This window comes from Pinus tabuliformis, chromosome 5_1, assembly GCF_031772625.1.
Source record: "Pinus tabuliformis cultivar Carrire ecotype Pingquan chromosome 5_1, CPIR1, whole genome shotgun sequence".
NCBI lineage: Eukaryota > Viridiplantae > Streptophyta > Pinopsida > Pinales > Pinaceae > Pinus > Pinus tabuliformis.
Window position 1 is genome coordinate 748,883,945 of NC_142305.1, and position 14,560 is coordinate 748,898,504.

Consider the following 14,560-nt stretch of genomic DNA (forward strand, 5'->3'; position numbering starts at 1 on the left):
TCCTGTTGTGTTGAGACTCAATTGAGCTCACATTTGTAAAATTCCTGCTCTTAAAGACATAATAGAGAGGTCACCACTGAAGGCTGGACCAGGAGACGTAGCCCAGGAGTTTTGGGTGAACTCCTTGATTATTTTGTTGTGTTATGTGTGTGTGTCTATTATGTTTCTCTAACTGCTCATTGTCTATATTATTCACAATCTTATCGATCTGTTGCACTAAATGATATAGGAAAATCCTGCACATGAGTCTGTAATACCTTAATAATAATCTAGGACAACACTTTTAGATAAAGTGGTATCAGAGCTTTTGGTTTTTGGTTTTGTTAAGGTTAGACAAGTTTTTTCTGGATTTTTGAATGCTAACTATGTCAAAGCTCAAACTAGGAGAAGGAGAACTTGTTGAGGCTAATCCAAAGATTGGGAGAGTCTATTCTTAGAGGAAAATGGTAGAAGAAACTCCATGGGAATTAGAAGCCCAATTCATGGAAAGTTTTATGGCCATGTGAGCCATGGTGGAAGAGATGTATCGGGAGTTTAAGAAAGGTCGAGGTGAAAGCACTTCAACACCTCAACCAGATAAAGGAGAAGAGGAACCTCTTCTAGTTGCCCATCTAGAAGGAAAAGGAAAAGAAGAGAGGCCTTCTCCACCATCTACTCCATCATCACCTTCACCATCCTCATCATCTTCTTCACATAAAGCTAGCCATGATAATTAAAAGAAGAAAACTTCTTTGATTAAATTAGATGTAAAGTTTGATTTGACAATTTATGATGGAGAATTAAATGCAGAAAAGCTAGATACCTGGATTAGACAGATTGATGTATATTACAAGGTGCAGAACATTAATTTAGAAAGGAGAAAGATTCAAATGACTAGCCTTCACCTTGGAGGAACTGCACTAGTGTGGTGGGAAGGCAAGACACAAGTTGATCTGAAGAAACATGGTAAAATTCTTTCTACCTTGAATGAATTTGTTTCTGCCATCAAAAAACAATTCTATCCTCTAGCTTCTATGCAGCAAGCGATGATGAGTTGGCAGACTCTTTGCCAATTAAAGGACCAAAGAGTACAAAGTTATACCCAGGAATTTAGAAAAAGAGCTTTAACTCTAGGCATTTCTCTAGACTCACGTGAAACTTTGTTAAAGTATATAGGTGGTCTGCATAGCTATTTGAAGCACACCATTCTCATGTTTAATCCCACTAGCCTAGTTGATGTATCAGTTCAGGCTACACATCTAGAGGTTAGAGGAAAGAATGTGAACCCAAAGATTAGGGGATAATCAAAACCCTCTGCAAGCAAGAACAAGGAAAAGAAGAAGTTGAAATGGAAGGAGAGGAAGAAAAACGTTGTACAGAAAGACAAACCTTCATGCACTCATTGCAAGAAGGATGGACATGATGATGCACACTGCTGGTCTTTGCATTCAAAGCTGAAAACTAAGAAGTTTGGTGGTAAGAAGAAGGAGACTGTTGCTGCTATTCAGAAACACTTGGGGTCAGACTCAGGTGATGAAACAAAATTCATAACCACAAGTATAAAAGGTAAAAATTCTAAAGAATCTACAAGTAATTCTACACAATCTATTGATAATGAAGATAATGAGAGGAAAGGATGTGAGATTTTTCATATTAGAGTTATTTCCAAGCACCAAAAGATTGATAATTTATTTGATAGTGGATCACAAGTAAACTTGATTTTTGAAACAATCGTAAAGACGTTGGGATTACTAACAACACCTCACAGGAAGCCATATCCATTAGGTTGGATATGTGATAAATCAAAGCTACAAGTGACAAGACAATGTACACTTAGGTTTGCTATTGGGTAAACATTTGTAGATGAGGTTGAGTTAGATATAGTTCCCTTGGATATATGTGGTATTGTTTTAGGAAGTCATTACTTGTATGATAGAAAAGCCATTTTCTATAGAGCTGAAAATAAGTACCAACTCACTAAAGATGGAATAAAATATATTGTAAGAGCTCATAAACTCAGGGTAGATGAAAAGAATTGTAAATTCATGCAAGCAACTTTTACTAAGGGTTGTAAAGGAAAAGAACCCTGATAAAACCAATTTATTTGAGGGTTGTGATGCTAAACAAAATGTTGATTTAGTTAAGGTTGTTTCAGAATATGACATCCTATTTCAAGAACCTAATGGTCTGCCACCCAAAAGGGAAATAGTACATGATATTCATTTGCAGCAAGATACTCCGTTTCCTAACATTGGAATGTACAGGTTATCCGCTTCAGAGAATGCAGAGATCAAGAAGCAGGTACATGAGCTGCTCGATAAAGAGTTCATAATACCAAGCATATCACCATGTGGATCTCCGATCGTGTTGGTGAGGAAAAAAGCTGGTTCATGGAGGATGTGCATTGATTACAGAGCACTGAATAAAATAACGATCAAGAATCGTTATCCTCTTCCTCACATTGATGATCTATTAGATCAGTTGAAAGAAGCAGTTTAATTTTCCAAGTTAGACTTGCATAGTGGCTATCATCAGGTCAGAGTTACAAAACAAGATGCATGGAAGACTGCTTTCAAGAAAAGGCAAGGTTTGTATGAATGGCTAGGTATGCCTTTTGGCTTAACTAATGCTCCTACCACTTTCATGAGAGTTATGAATGATGTACTCAGACCTTTTATTGATGATTTTGTAATTGTATATTTAGATGACATTCTTGTTTTCAGTAAAACATGGGAAGAACATTGGAAGCATGTAAAGTAGATTTTAGATGTTTTGAAAAGCGAAAATCTTTATGTGAAGTTATCAAAATGTGAATTTGGAAAAGCATCTTTAAATTATTTGGGTCATATTGTAGGGGGTGGTGAATTGAAGATAGATCCCTCTAAGGTTGAAGTCATTGTGAACTGGCCTAAACCCAAATCTGCTACAGAAGTTAGGAGTTTCCTAGGAATAACACAATATTGGAGAAAGTTTATTGCTAACTTTTCCTTGATTGCAGCTCCATTACATGCTTTAACATGATTGAACAAGGTGTTTTAGTGGGGAGGCAAACAGCAGAAAGCCTTTGACATCTTAAAAGAAAAAAATTAGTACAACACCAATACTAGCATTACCAGATCTTCAACATCCATTTGAGATTGAAACAGATGCCAGTGACTATGCCATGGGAGCAGTGTTGATGGAACACGGTAAACCCATATGTTATCATTATGAGACATTTACTTCTGTAGTAGTTAATTATACCACATATGATAAATAATTGTACGCATTAGTATAGAGTGTGAAAAAGTGGAAACATTACCTAATGGATATGGAAATAATCATACATATAGATCATCAACCACTTCAATATTTGCACTGACAAACTAAATTGCAACAATCAAGACATTATAGGTGGATCAGTTTTCTATAGAAATTTCAACATGTCATCAGATATAAGAAAGGCATACACAATAAGGTTGCAGATATGCTATCAAGACCAATCATAAATGCATCTACTATACTTAAGCATAACTCAATAATGCATGAAATCTACATTGAACAATATGCTCAAGATGTAGATTTTAAATATGTATATGCAACTTTAAGTCATGGAAACAAGTAGAAGAATTGGACTATTATGTTAAGGACCAACCCTTATATCATTTGGGAAAGTTATGTATTCCAGAAACTAAAAGAGTTAACATAATCCGAGAAGCACATACTTCTCTTATATCAGGTCATTTTGGTGTAAGTAAAATAGTTGCAGAGTTTCAAAGGTTCTGTTATTGGCCAAGAATGCATGAAACAATTTGTAGATATATGAAAGGGTGTACCATGTGTGCTAAAAGAAAGCCCAACAATAGAAAAATAGGCTTGTACACTTCACTTCTAGTTCCTTCTCATCCCTGGGAAAGTGTTTCCATGGACTTTGTTGGTGGATTGCCAAAATCTAGAAAAGGTCATGATTATTTGTATGCTATTGTGTATAGGTTCAGCAAAATGTGTATTTTGATACCTTGTAACAAGCAGGTTACAACTGAACAAACAATGAAGTTGTTCTTTTAGCATGTATGGGTTCATTTTGGGTTACCCACTTCTATTGTATCTGATCGAGATTCCTGATTTGTTGGGAAGTTTTGGTCAAGTCTGTGGGAGTTGATGGACACCATATTGAAGAAGAGCACAAAATTTCATCTATAAATAGATGGCCAAACACAGGTGGTCAACAGGACAGTGATCCAGTTGCTCAGGGGTTATTTTAGCAAGCATCCCAAGCTTTGGGATGAACATTTTTGTTATGTGCAACATGCTTACAACCGTGCCAAGCACTCTTCTACTCATAGATCTCCTTTGGAGACTTATTTTGGTTTTAAACCAAAGTCTCCCTTGGATTTTGTCTTTGGAAAAGACATAGTAGTTGATGGACACAGTGATGTGGACAAAGAAACCAAGTTCATTGAACAGATCCAAGAAATTCACCAGGCAGTGTAGGAACAGCTGGAAAGAAGACAGGTCAAGTACAAGGTAAGGCATGATAAGCATCGAATTGAGCATAGCTTCCAAGTTGGTGATCAAGTCTAGTTGTACATCAACAAAGACAGAATGCAAGGTGAAGGTAAGAAGATGAAGCCAATAAGGTATGGGCCTTTCAAGATACTTGAGAAAATTGGAGAAAATTCATTTCACCTTGATTTGCCAGCTTATATGCATATCTATTCAGTCGTTAATATAGAGAACTTGAGGCTGTATGAACCTTCATTGATTGAGGATTCCGAAGAGAAAAGTCAGTTGCCTTCTATTGATGATCTATTGCCTAAATATCTCAATGAGTTGTAGGAAGACACAGTTTTGGATAGGAAGGTGAGAACTACATGCAGAGGGGATGTTGAGTACCTTAGAATCGGACTCAAAGGTTCAAAACCAAGTAGTGCACGAAGGATAGAAATTGGACAAATGAGGAAGCTGTGCCCTCACTTGATCGATGCTTAAAAACCAACTTTTGGTGGTCCAAAAGCTTTTCTGTGGGAAGGTGTGATCCAAAATGGATCCTAAAAACCCTCTAAGTCTTCAATACTTAAGAACTATCACAGAATAAAAACCTTCAAGAATGGCGGAAAACACTATCGAGAGAGAAAAACATGAAGAAATGGTGAGAACAGAGCCTATTGGAGGCTAAAACAACATTGCAAAAGAGTCATCAGATATGGCCATTCAATGGTCTAGATTCGATCGGAATATCACAATTGGAGGTGGCAAGAAGAGTCTATCAGAGGCTACCATATGAAATTTGTGATAGAAATTAGCGCAAGTCAATGAGGACTGTCAATCAAGTGCGCAGATTGATGGCCTAGGTTAACTCACAATATCGCATCGGCAAAATACAAGGGAGCGCTTACCAAAGGCCTGTGGTGTTACAGGGAAAAGTGTCTATGCATAACTGCTAATCCCACTAAGGTGTGGTAGCTACCTTAGAAACAAACAAAGTAAAGCTACTTTCGTTTTCGTTTATGAAATATAGATGAGAGAAGAATAAAGGAGACCAACCTCTGTCTTGTGCTTGGCTCCTAGTTCGATTCCTCTCTCTTCTGATAGTCTTTTGCTACTTGCTTCCTTGTACACCCAGCTTCATAGAATACCTATAGAATCAAAGCAGCATAACACTATACAAGAACATGGATCTATTATCATAAACAATCTAGGATCAGATGTAAATTGACCATACAAATGCATGAAACATAAATGACACAAGAGTATGGAGGAAAACTTGAATAAATTTTATTGATAATCAAGAAAGAGCCAAGAGAGTTACAACCAGTTGTTTTGACCCAGCATCATCCTCTCAGCAAGTAAGCCCTTCTTCACCTCATGCAAAGCTTAGATCACCCAACACTATGATGTTGCCTCAAGAAACCAATAGCAATTCCTTACAAGATGCAAAATTCCAGCCTCTGGATCTCTGGGATGAGGGATCCATATATAGATATCTGTAAGGGAGATGAGTCAGCTTGTGATTTGATTAGTGTCTTCCATCTGATAGTTCTTTCTTCCACTTGGAGATTGATGATCTCTTACTCATCCTTGGTCGAATTCAGAGAGGCAAGTGTCACAGGAGAAGTTTCTAGAAGATTCCATGCCTCTCCACGTCGCGGATTGACACTGCCATTTGTCACTTCTTGCCCATCGCACCCCATAGAAGGGCTTTTTGAAATGCAACGCACCCACAGAGTGTACTTAGGTGATATGCAATGCACTTTGCCTATGGAGCAGGTGAAATGATCCTGTTTTGACCAGTTCTGAGTAGTTTTTCATGGAGAACTTCTGGGAGAAGCTGTAATCAGTTGACCTTGTTCCTTTAGGGGTTAGAACAACACTTTTAGGGACTTAGGAGCCCTTGGTTTATGGACATTTCATGCTTGGGGTTGCAGTGCCCAAAAATGTTTATAACAGTTGCCCCCTAAAGCATGAGGTCGTTAATATTTTTTGATGTCGGGTGAAATGCTTTATCATGAGGATCTGAAGTTCTTTCAAGCTAGGAGGAGACCTGTAATAAGATACAATAAAATACATTATCTTCATAATATTTTCATGATCTAGCTAAGGCGGGCATTCCCATGGTCAGCTTTATAAATTCATTTTCATGTACATAGGACAGACAATCATCTGAGTGTAGACTGATGATTCTGGTAGAGCCATCATCCCTTTGATTGGATGATTATTTGTGCAGCAACGATGTACATTTGATGTCTTTATTTCCCTGAATATATATCGCAGCCCGGATGGATGAAACTAGATCCGGGGTCTTCAATCTCATTTGATCTTCACTCAAAGTACAAGTTGATCCATGTGAGAGATCTTCTGGAGTCGAACATGGAAAGACATCGCCTGATTACCAGCCAATGATGTAAGCTATTAACAAGCGCGAGAGGAATCACCGATAATGATAATGACCCTCAAGGTACTGTAGTACAATTCACGTGGTGTGAATAAAGGACTTGGCGTCGAACACCACGCAAAATATTTCATCGAAGGCCATTGATGTAAACCTGTCGCCGGAAGTGAGAAACTTGCCATTGAGGCATGCAAGCTTCAAAGTACTGAAAGGGTTGTTCCTAGATCAACTTCTTGGATAATGAGCTGATGTCGACAAGAAGCGATCCGTCATAGGAGGGCCTTAATGAATCCCACATCAATGACACAGAACGGAGAAAATGATTTTAATGGAGGTGAAAACGATCTGGTGATATAGGTTTCAAGGTGGCGGTCATGAAAGAATGGAGCGTAAATGTATTGCAGTGGGTGAGACACAGGTGAATTCTCTGAGTGACTTCTCTTGAACATATCGGCGAAACTGACGTGATGGATTGGTAGCTTTAACCCCAAATGTGGATGGTGTGATGGGACCATGGTGATGTGACCGGTGAATGAAACAACCCAACCCGACTTGGATGCGGAGTGAAAGTGTCATGTTCAAGAGCGACTTGCTACCAACAAAGTTTCTTCAAGTTTTCTTCCCAATTTTTCCCCAGTCATTGCTAACCAGTACCTCTTTATTTTTGTCAAGCTTGAGGAGGATAACATATGCTTGTTCTATAATTTTCCCTTTGGGCAAACCCATCGCTATGTTTTAACGAGCCTAGCGATAGTGAAACTCGTTCTTGTCTGCTATGGACAAGTTTGTCGCTATTAGGTTTTAACGAGTTTAACGACAAAGATAACTCGGTCCTTATCAATTTTAGAGAGTCTGAAAAGGGACGTAAAGGAAACTCCAAAAATCATTTTTCGTCATCTAATCCCTTATGTCTAAAAAAGTATAAAACAATATAGAAGGGATGAATTTTCGATACTTTTAACGAGCCAAACAAAACAAGCGCTCGATCTTTTTGTGTAATAATCCCTTAGGTCCAAAAAGATTAAAATCTAAAGGAGGGATAGCACTTCTGGTCCCTTTAACGAGCTAGAGAGGCCAATGGCTCGGCAATATTTTCATATTTACAAGTCAGTTGAAAAGAGCTTAAAGGAGACTCGTCTTTGAGGAACGAGTGATAAAATTGGGTAGCAGCTAATTCCAGGTAAGGTTTGAAATTTTCCAATCACAGCAGTGTTACAAGGATGGCTAGCGGGATCACTCTACGCAGCTGTTCCTCAAAAGGGGTAAACAATCAAATGGAGGTGAATGATCGGCCAATACAGAGTGGAGGTGATGACGGGAACACGACCAAGGCTTTTAAAGGCTGAAGTACTACATTTACGATGATTATTTACCGGAAATTGGTTCATTTTTTATTGAGCTTAAACACTGGGGGAAACATTTCCTCATTGCTTATTTTTATTTTTTAACAAGCATGAAGTCCACGTTAAAATTGCTCGATTAATCCAGTCACATAATAAGAATGTCTCATATATGAAAATGACAATTTTTTAAATCTTTGCCCCACATCCTTTCTTTATGCAAGTTAGGAAACGACCAATCCTACGAGTTTAAAGGGTTAGAGGACCTACAAAATTAAAAAATAAATGGTCGCTCTTTGCTTACACTCCAAAAGGTTTGCATGCCCCCAGGTATAAAATAAAGCTTCAAGATCACCTTTTATTCTACCGACAAAACATTTTTTTTATCAGGAAAGGTCTACCTCTTTCAGGTTACCAAAGATTGTTTTATCTGGATCGCAAACAAAACACTTCTTCGGCGATGTTTACCGAAATAGACAAAGGTGAGCCAATCCACTCACATAAATTTGATGAGGGAATCTTATTCTAGTCTAACCCCCTTTCCCAATCTCGGACGGGAGTACAGACTAGTCATATATCTCTCGCAGAAACCTACCCTATACCCAAAGTTTTCCTACCGAAGCAGACGAGGGTGCATGCCCCCTGGGTTTCAGTCATGTCCTCCGAATCACTCACGCTCATCAGGAGGACGAACTAGAGATTGATGAGACATTCTTTGTGTGAAAATACCATTCAGGGATGGTATATGACTATTTGCTATGTGTGATCCGGGAAATGAAATCTGGTCTACGAGCTTGACCACTCTTCCTTCGTGCGGAAAACACATTACTCTAAAGAGTGATGAGACAATGGTTCCCATGCAATAAATATAGTCTCGTCCAAGGAGTAGAATATAATCCAGGGGTCCTTGGACTACCATTACGTTCATATGAACGGTTTTCCCTCTCAATGTTATGGGCACATTGGGAAGGATCCCTAACGGTCGACTGGTTCCTTTGTCAAAGCCTGTTAGATTTCTCATCTCAGGCAAAAGCGATGGTGAACCAATCGCTTTCCAAGCAGTCGAGGAAAGAATACTCATAAAAGCCCCTTCATCTATGATGGTACCGGCCATAACCATTCTATATATTTGAGCAATGATTCGGAATGGTACACTAGCTCGTAAACGGGGTCTGCCTAGTTGATTCCAGTCAAAGGAAACAACTAGGTTGCTTGGAGGTGGGACCGAATAGACAGTCGGGTACGACTCTGACAAACTTCCTTCCTGTGGTAAAGGAATGGGTAAATTTCCCCCATGTTCATCGGAGTCTGTGCTTAGGAAAAGAATTTGGATGTGTCATCCTTGTTCTCTTCGGTGACTGTATCATCTGAAGATGGAACCTCTGAAGGCAAGACCGGGTCAACTGCCGTCTCGACCTTTTGACTTTCATCTGGTATGGGTTCAGATGGTTCGTCTTTAATGATAGATGCTTCGGTCGACCACCTGGGCGGGTCAGCCGGATTTTCAACTAGTGATGGACTCTGCAAGAGTTTTTTATATCCAGGAGGAAGTCATAACGATGAAACCGAACGATCTTCCAAAACTCTTTTAGCCTCATCTAAGAAGGGACAACGATGGACGGCATGATCGCCTTCACATAGTTTACAAGGAAATCTATATTTTCCTTTTTGTCCTGGGGCATCACTTTCACTAGTTGACGGTGTGTTTTCAACATGATCATCAGAGGTTGACGACACCGGCTTGTGCAAACCAGGAGACCAGTCCCTTAAGATCCGAGGGATGCAGGGACAATCTCTATGATAGTGGTCTCCTTTGCAAATGACACATGGCGATTTAGGCCTGGTCGGTGCAGTGTGTGGATTTTCGCTAGATGACACTTGGTTGCCCCCTTTCGCTTTTGGCTCCTTCTTCTTCTTCTTCTCTTTCTTCTTCTTTTCCTTCTTCTTCTTCTTCTCTTTCTTCTTCTTTTCCTTCTTCTTCTCAGGTACTTGATTTTTGGCTTTACCAGCCCCATCAAGCGAAGAGGAAGGAGGAGAGGAATAATTGGAGGAAGTAGAGGGTTGGGGGGTAACTTTGGAATCGTCTAGTTTCTGACTCGATTATTCAGGAATTGTGGTGTTTTGAACGACAGAGGTTGAGAAGAGCCATACGGGCAAGCCGATTGTCAATCCTGGAAGCGACAATGTGGCCGTATGGGGTGCACCAACATCTCCCCAAGAGGAGAAGGGACTAGGATTTCCTCCAAGAGGAATTCCTTGGTTGGTGGACTCCATTCTCTCAACCTAAGATCAACGTAGGAAAGGTGATGATTATTCCATTTAAAATAAATTTTAGATGCTTTGACACAACTTGTTTTTTCAATTTTAAAGAGTCGAAAAAAAACAAAAGATGACTCTCGTCGCCTTCGATTTTTAATGAGACTGAAGTGACAAGTGTTCAGACGGACCTTTTCCATTAAGGAGTCTGAAAAGGAATGAAAGGGACTGCTCTAGAAATCTAGGCAGAGGGATTACCAAACCAATCACAAAACTGTAGAATAATTTTTATGGTACGTCAGTCAATCTTCTCGAATGTCGTGTTCAGTGCATTGCGATTGATAGGGGGGCAGACACGACTTCCTATGGATAAAGGATTAAGCCTATTGTGGTCTCCAAAAATATACTTGACGGTACGTGGGAGCACAAGTCCGTACTGGCACTTGTCGTGTCAAAATGGAGGAATCACCCAACCAACAGTGAGAACAATAGTTACCAAGCTTTACGACGCCAGAATACATCTCTAGCCTAGACTTCTAGATGTTGTGCATTAGGTTGCAAAGTGTTGTTAGATTCATTAAATTTATTTTATAGTTGATCTTGCTTAAGAAATTTGGCTTTCAGGTTCACCGCGTGATGTAGATGTACAATTCCTAAAATGCAATCTAAGATGATAAACAATCTTTTATCTTCTTTGTGCAATGAAAATCCTAGCTACTAAGGAAAGAGAGACAGTATTCTTTCACAAAGAGCAAAGAGCACACACTATATGCACTGTCCTAAATCAAACCAATCAAACAGTCTAAATGCAAATGCACATGCATGTATTTGTTTCCAGCCTTCTTAATTTGTGAATGATAAAAAGAAAGCTAATGTGCAAATCTGAATTACTTTCAAGCGACAATTACTAACAAGTTTCTTTTCAAATTCAAAATGAAGACTTGCTTTCGACACTAGAAAGACTACTAATTCAGATCAAATACAACAGTAACAGGGTAATTGACTATCAAGAGCAATCAGACTCTCTTCTATGACTGAAAACGACACTTGCGACACTTTCAAATCAAGAAATGACAGTACAATTACGTTCCTTTTTTGCAAAGGAGAACTGGAAATGACTCAACAAATACACAAAAACACTTACAGTTCTTTGCACAATGGAGGCGGAATATCAGCAAGGAAAGGGGTTTCAAACAGAGGTATACTGACTACAGGTAGCAAAACTCATGAATAGAAGTAAAAAGAATGAACACAGAAACCAAAATTGAGGAACAATGCCTAGTCTGATCAGCGCACCTGTAACACAGTGAACTTGAAATGCAACGCACCTACTACACTCAGGAAGTGGGTTGAATTTCAGATTCACAGAACAGAGACTGTGCTGGGCCAGAGACGAGACTTTGCTTGGGTTTTGGGTCATAGTTTGCAGTTCAGTTCAGGGATTTTGGCCGAGCAAGTGGTAATCAGTAAATCGACAACAGGGGTAGATCTAAGGAGGTTACTAGAGCCACCACAAGGGCAATTAGAGAGTTTGTAAATAAGTTGTTTAATTCATAAAAAAAACCTGGAGATTGACTGAAGCAGCATTTCTCTACTTTGCATTTGCATAGCAAATGCAGTTTGAAAGCTACCTGGCTCGACTTCAGGCTCCGTCTATAAGTTTATAAAGTAAACAACAAGGTAGATAAACAAACAACCTAGTGGCTCCCCAGCGGAGTCGCTATTTTGTTACAGGGAAAAGTGTCTATGCAAAACTGCTAATCCCACTAAGGTGTGGTAGCTACCTTAGAAACAAACAAAGTAAAGCTACTTTCGTTTTCCTTTATGAAATATAGATGAGAGAAGAATAAAGGAGACCAACCTCTGTCTTGCGCTTGGCTCCTAGTTTGATTCCTCTCTCTTCTGATAGTCTTTTGCTACTTGCTTCCTTGTACACCCATCTTCACAAAATACCTGTAGAATCAAAGCAGCATAAAACTATACAAGAACATGGATCTATTATCATAAACAATCTAGGATCAGATGTAAATTGACCATACAAATGCATGAAACATAAATGACACAAGAGTATGGAGAAAAACTTGAATAGCTTTTATTGATAATCAAGAAAGAGCCAAGAGAGAACTTACAACCAGTTGTTCTGACCCAGCATCATCCTCTCAGCAAGTAAGCCCTTCTTCACCTCATGCAAAGCTTAGATCACCCAACACTATGATTTTGCCTCAAGAAACCAATAACAATTCCTTACAAGATGCAAAATTCCAACCTCTGGATCTCTGGGATGAGGGATCCATATATAGATATCTGTAAGGGAGATGAGACAGCTTGTGATTTGACTAGTATCTTCCCACTAATAGTTATTGCTTCCACTTGGAGATTGATGATCTCTTACTCATCCTTGGTCGAATTCAGAGAGGCAAGTGTCACAGGAGAAGTTTCTGGAAGATTCTATGCCTCTCCACCTCGCGGATTGACACTGCCATTTGTCACTTCTCTCCCATCGCACCCCATAGAAGGGCTTTTTGAAATGCAACGCACCCACAGAGTGTACTTAGGTGAGATGCAACGCACTTTGCCTATGGAGCAGGTGAAATGATCCTGTTTTGACCAATTCTGAGTAGTTTTTCTTGGAGAACTTCTGGGAGAATCTGTAATCAATTGACCTTGTTCCTTTAGGGGTTAGAACAACACTTTTAGGGACTTAGGAGCCCTTGGTTTATGGACATTTTATGCTTGGGGTTGCAGTGCCCAAAAATGTCTATAACACGGGGAAAATGCAATATGCGATTGCGATATATCGCATCGCAATATCGCATCAGTGAGAGACAAAGGAGTGGGGCTGATACAAATGCGACTTGCGATAGCTAGACCCGACGGGGTTATGGATGAAATTTATATTTTGAGTTCCAGTAAAAGGGTTTTTCTATGTATTTCACATTTTCGTTAAATAAACGAAATACAAAGGAAATGCGCCCGATGTGATAAAGCTAGACCCGAAAGGGTTTATAAATGCAGTTGTATATTATTTGAAGTCCGCCATAAAGCCATTCATCGGGATTTTCAGTGTTTTAATGTATTTTTCAAATACAAAGGAAACCATAGCACATGGGCACTTGCGACTTGCGATAGCAATCAAAGGCAGACCCGATAGGAGTCTAGGGTGGATTCAATGATTTTTGAAGTCCGATAGAAAGAGTTTTTGCAGGTTTTTTAGAGTTTTTGGTGTATTTCTCTGTGTAAATAGATAACAACTATTTTGGGGATTTCGAATGTGCCGATGGTCCCTTTCATTGCACAACAGGTGCCCACCTTCCTTAAAGACATTTAACAAATGATTGCTTAATGCTCAGAGGTGATTTGAGTGGGTAGAGGCCGGGAGCCAAAGAGCCCAAAAGGGAAAATGGACAAACAAGCACTGATTGGCTTAAAAAGCCACTAAATGATAGAGACAGGGGGAGCAGTGCTAGGCAGTGCTAAGATAGAGAGAAAATAGAGACGGAGATTGAGAGGGAGAGTCTGTGTATTCAGAAAAACTTGAGGGATTCAAGTTGACCCTATTGTTTTGTTCCTGTTGTTTTGAGACTCAATTGAGCTCACATTTGTAAAAACTTTGCTCTTAAAGACATAATAGAGAGGTCACCACTAAAGGTTGGACTAGGAGACGTAGCCTAGGATTTTTGGATGAACTCCTTGATTATTTTGCTATGTTATGTGTGTGTGTGTCTATTATGTTTCTCTAACTCCTCATTGTCTATATTTGGAATCTTATTGATCCGTTGCACTAAATGATATAGGCAAATGTTGCACATGAGTCTATAATACCTTAATAAAAATCTAAGACAACACTTTCATATCATGTGTACATGTCATACATATGGCACTATGCACATGTTGTATATGTGGTGATGTGTACATGTTGTACACTTGGTTTTGTGTACATGTTCTACATGTGGTATTGTGTGCATTTTGTAGATGTTGTGTTGTATACATGTGGCATTGTGTTATGTGTATTATGTAGTTGTTGTATCATGACATGTATATTATTTTATGTTGCACATCGGGTGTAGGTGTAGGTGTTGTGTTGAATACTAAGTGTAGGTGTAGGTATTGTGTG